This window comes from Parus major, chromosome 1A (genome assembly GCF_001522545.3).
Source record: "Parus major isolate Abel chromosome 1A, Parus_major1.1, whole genome shotgun sequence".
Taxonomy (NCBI): domain Eukaryota; kingdom Metazoa; phylum Chordata; class Aves; order Passeriformes; family Paridae; genus Parus; species Parus major.
In genome coordinates, this window is record NC_031773.1 from 59,269,247 (window position 1) to 59,275,252 (window position 6,006).

The following is a 6,006-nucleotide window of genomic DNA, read 5'->3' on the forward strand; positions in this document are numbered from 1 at the left end:
TCATTATTCAAAATGAATTGTGATCTAAATTTCTAATGTACATACTACATTAATTGAATGCTTTCAGGGAATCAATTCATTTTGTTTTTAAAAGTGAGATGTACTTTAATCATGCATATTAATATCAACACAAAACTATACACATAATGAACGAAAAACCTACAGCAGTCAGAAATCAGTCAGATAATAAACATTATTAATAACAGATGTGGTACAGAATTACTATTAACAACTAAAACACTGCACCAGCATCTCATAGTCTGTAAACAGACAACAAAATCAGTGAAGGATTGGATAACCACCTCTGGAAATGATTCTGCAAGCCTACTTTAAAATTGATCCAGCTGTCATATTAATAAGGTCAAATTGCCAAGTCAAAAGTGACTCAAATACTGATTTGGTGCAGAAGACATCTGATCTGTTGGCAAACATTCTGTCCAGGTAAAGTCAAGGCTTGGCCAGGGCCATAGGCTTTAAACTGGAAAGATGTCTCTTAACTCATTTTCAAAACAAGGTTCTTAATAATAGCAGCTATGGGATGCTTAAAGCTCAGCAAACTGTTGAAATGCATTTGTGTAAAGCAAATGATAAGAAGTCTTAGCAACAGACTAATCAAACCATTTAGCAGTTGATTTAATCTTAAGTTTTTCTCATGGTAGCTGACTTGCAGTAACAATACATTTTCTTGGAATTCTGGAAGCACTGAAAAATAATAAAGCTACACTGGATTAGGCAAAAGCAAGTCTCCTTAAACAAGGAAAGGAGTAAAAAAACCAAGAAAAACTCTGTATAGGAACAGCTGTATAGCTTGTTTACAGAGATGCATCTGCAGATAGAAAACAACAATATCTCAAATGACACATGTCTAAAAAGTAATTACACAAAGATATGTTAAAATATATAAGAAGCCAGCTATAAATACAACAATGACACCCTATAGATAATGCTCATAAAATATCCATAAATTCACATTATACAATGTCAGCAATGTCTGAGAAAATCAAGATAATATTTTTAGAACATTCATGTCTTAATGACTAAAAATTAAATAATGTAAAAAACTTCTGAATTTCCTAGTAAATAACAGTCACTATTCTTTTGTGTTACCTATAGAAAACAAAAACTGCAGAGATTGCAACAAATAATAGAACTCCCAATGAAATCAAGGGTGACTGCATTCCCCTCCATCCACAAGCACGTGTGCATAGGTGTTTCATCACAGCTGTTACAGTCATAGTCATCTTCATCTCTCTAGGAAAATAACTATACTTTGCAATTTAGACAAGTGTCTTTTAACAAAACGTGAGACAAATTAAATTTTAAACTTGGCAGAAATTAATTTTGACAGAAGGAAATAGTAAAACTTAACTTCAAAAGAATACCAAAATTATAAAACCTAACTTAAGAACAGTCAGACCTAAAGTTAATGAAATTTAACTTTGCTTAATTTTATTAACACTTAATCTATATCAAATGAAAACATAACTCAGTCTTACTCTATTATTACAAAAAAGGCAATTTAAAGTTTGGTGTATACCTTTTGAACACAATGTAACAGCAACATGAATTTACTATAGAGATTATAAAGATGTAATAAATACATTATGATTTTATGTAATTTGGCTTTGAGAATAACTCATAGTAACTACAGATGTTACTGAAAATACTTATTCGTAGCAGGAATTTGCCTGGTATATGCTTAAGTTTGTTAGGATTTTTAAAGTGAAGTTTTACTAGAGGAAAAACACAACGCAGGATTTGGCAAATTGCTATTCAGTTTTTGTAGCACTTCTCAGAAACATCAAGTCCAATTTTTAATTAAAATCTGAAGTCCAGATCGGTATATATGCTGTTACATGTGTTTTTTATAGCAAAAAGACTCACATTGAAATTGCCTTATTAAAATTGTGGAAAAAACAAGCAAATGGGTAATATAGTTAACTTTGTTTTGTACAGTGAAGTTTTCCTAGCTAATTATTTTTTAAACCATTAATATCTTCGGTAGATAACACTAATTGGAGGGTTGTTTTATTAGTAGCTGTAAATCATTCAATATTTTGACATTAGGTTTTAAAACTAATTCTTGCAAGGTAACTTTTTACTTGTTAATATTTACTGTAAACATTTCTAAAGAGGTTTTTTTTTAATTTTCTAAAGGGTTGCAGTAATTTATCCAGTAAAACTCTAAAACCGCAAGAACTCATAATTACTTAAAAACACAAAATTAACTCTAAAAGGGTATATAAAGACATTCTAAGAAAACAATGAATTATAACTTTTTAACAAACTGGGTACTATCCTGGCGCTTCTTCTCGGAGAAGGAGCGGAGGGGCTGAATGCCCACTCTGCTGCTGTTACCTCTAGAAGGTTTGAGTGAAGTCTTTGTCATCCCCCACTTATGCTCACAGAGGGGAAAAACTGAGAGAAAAATACCCACAAAGTTAACTTTAACAAATGCAGTTCTTTCAATATTTCTCTCATTATTTGCAGACAGAGGGAAAAGGAATGATTTTACAAAAACAAATGATGTTAAGCGAAGAGCTTCTCAGGGCCAGGTGGTAGCATTCTAACTGTGACCGTTCTAACTTATCAACCTTTAATTACAGTAATGAATTTCAAACTAGATACCATATAGTTCGCAATTTTTTGACTCTGTAATTGCTGATATTTGTCCAGCATGGCCTTGGAGCTTCTTCTGCAGCGGCTCTGCCATGGGAGTGTCTCTGTTCTCTGCGCATGCTCCAATGCTCCCCTCATGTCCCCCTGGGTCGGGTGGATACTAATCTAAATTTGGCTTCTCTTCAAAGATAGAGTTAATATCTTGCCCCTGTATGTCCACAATCGATTTTAAAACATTGCACATCTCCTTATTTTCTTCTCTCTGACTCTCCCCACCTCTCTCCAAGGGCATCATTGCCAAGAATGTTCACCCAGCAGTGGGAAGTGGGACTGCTGCTGCATATAGAATTACAGGGCTTGCAGCCTGGGTAGATTTCGCTTTCATGTCTTTTAAGGTATTAATTACAATCTGCCAAGTCAGGCTGTAAGACAGTGTCCTTGCTTTTCCCCATAATCATTTTCTCCCACAGCTGGTCTCCTATTTCTTCCACTGCAAAAAGCAGTGGAGGCACTTTCAAATGCCTGTTTTCTCTAGCCCATACAACAAGCTTTTCTTGGTCTTTATCCCTTACTGCTTCCCCTCATTCAACGAGTATATTTTGAAGCAGTTTTTGTGCTGCCGCAAATTCAATATCCATGCTAGCAGCCCTGGACGGGGGGAGATTTGCGACTCCTCCTCCCTGAGTGCCGACGCGTACTCACCTTCCATCTTCGTCTCAGACTCCTCTGTCCCCGGTTTTCCCCAGCTTAGGTTCATAATTCCACGTCCAATCGCTGCATGAACCCACCACCGAGCTCCAATCTACTTCCATGTCCAGCCACTGCACGAATCCGCTCCCTCAGCCCCGATCCGCTTTCCATGTCCAATCACTGCGCAAACTTGCCAAGCTGGTACCCTTTGCCCAACAAAGGGTCCCTGTTCATAGCACCAGGTAATGGAAAACCACTCAGAATATTCACTGAGTCCTCATGGAGGTAAAAGTGAACTTTGGTTTATTTCTATCTTTAGCACACTCTTATAGGGTCCTACAGGGTTCGTGTGGCTTAACAAGCTACTATTGGCTATGGATGCTAACTCTGAATCAGGCAGCATAGTACCTGTGAAATAGCAGGCCACATAGCTTTCTCAGTCTTGCCTGAGAAAGTGGCCTGGAAATCATGGGGAGGAATTAAAACAATCCTCAGAAATAGAAAGCAGCCTTGCAGGTGCAGTTTGTCAGTTCCTTGTTTTCCTGCAAGAGAAAGTCGAGGGGTGGTGAACCCCACTGACCAATGATGGTGATGTGTCAGTTTACTGACCAGTAAGAGTTTTCTTGTCTGTACTTTTCACGTATCAGTCTATAAAAAAGACCTGAGGTAATAAACCAGGAGAGAATTCTCCAGTTCGACTCCATGAGAGAGTCTGTGTCGTTCTTTTCGCCGCTCCTAATAGAGTGACAAATGGCTAATACATTTTGTTTATCATTCCTTTTCTTGTACACAACATCATTGTTTTTCTTCATTCTCACTGTTCCAGGAAAGTTCCAAGGACACTATCTTTGGAATTGTCATCTGGGTTGAAAGCTAGGTTGTGCAGACAGGCTTTGACTAAAATATCATGCCCTTGCTCTATTAAAATGTTTTCCTACACAGCGCCACTGTCACACGGTAGCCAAAGTATGGGACAGATCTCATACAGACTCCAGCTGGCAGGTAGGTGTTGCAAAACCTTCCCAAAAGTTGTACCTGTCCACAAAGCAGTCAACATCTGTAACTATACTATAACTAAAAACTATAACAATAACTGGGGTTTTTATGCAGAAAAATACTGAATTTTCACTTCTTACAACAGCCTTCTTACAAACCTCTCTGACCTTTATCATAGCTATACAGCTATGATAAAGTATTTACAGAAAATGATGTTCCTCTCATCTAAGCCCCTATCACAGTTTTGCATGCTCTGAAGTTCTAGTTTTACCATTGAGAAAGCTGTTGACTTGAAAGTAAATGGTTTATTTTAAAACATATTACAGACTTTATTTATTTTGAAGTACACCAAAAATATGTCCCTTCATCTCCTTTTCTCTATGATGTTAAGGTCTCTTCTGCCCCTTACAACCTTACCTCTCTTAAGGAGGTTTCCACGCCATGTTGACCAAGAGGAAGGTTCTAACATTAAGCAACAGGAATATGATCTATTTGGATGAGATAGCCATAAACATTTGGAATAAAGCGACAAACTGCCAGACTCACAAAACTTTTTAAAACTCTCGCTGTGTTTGTTGGGGACAAATGCAACTTCACATATGCTAACTCATCATAAACTTCTCCTGCAGACTGCTGCAGGGTGGGAACTAAATGTGGTAGTGGATAAGTCATGGGGTCTGCTGTGACAGAGAGGCTCGAGGGTTCCTTGGATTGGCTTACTATGGATAGTGACAGAAGGCTAAATCCTCTTCTTTTAGACTGGGGTAGTGCTAGTAGGCTCAGCCTTGCTGGGATCTTTTTGCATTCTCTATGAATATGTATATAAAGTAACCCATAAAATTTAACTAGCACATTGCCTGAGTAAGGGCTGCGCTGTTCAGGCATTGTAAATCAGCAACTCTTCCTAAGGAAACAATCAGAATAAAATACTGTGGTGAGTTTTCCTTACAAAGATTATCCACAAACACCGCCTTTCATGCGAAGCTGGCAGTGGTACCTCTGGGCTATGGCTCTGGCATCCATCAGAGTAGGAAGGACTGCTCCTGAAAGCCTCAGGGTGCTTGAAGAATGGTGAGTGTTGGTTCCCACTCCCTGCTCCAGGAATTACTCCTGTTGTGGAAAACAAGCAAAAAAGAAAAACAAGCTGCCCAGCCCAGCAGCTGAGCAAGACCACATTTGGGTAAGTGCTGGACAAAGTCAGAAAAGAGACAAATTACAGTGTACTCTTAACATCAGTGATTCTCACTGTCTTATTTATTACTTGGAGTTTAGCAGCAGCAGCCCCCTGACCTGCAAACTCACCCAAACATCCTGGAACCACAGCCAGCCAGCCAGCAACCACAGCTCCCATCCAAAGTGAGATGGAAGTGCAAACAAGCAGTGAGAAGGCAGCTGCCTACATTTGGTGAGGAAAATAATTATGTGAATCTCATGTTCAAACAGGATCACATTCCCCTTGCCTCTGGTCCGGGCATGATCACTGTGGCACTACTGAACAAAGACATGAAGACACCTGTCTTGGTTTTAGAAGACAGGTGTCTGCTAGGGAGAGCAGGAGCCTCCCTTGGGATGAACAAATGTAGACCCCCTCCCTCCGAATTATTATAAATTTGAAATCAAGGGGCTTTCAGGCAGAGATCTGGGGATAGGAATAACAGTTCTTTACTACTAGAACCAGGCAAACAAACAACAATAACTACA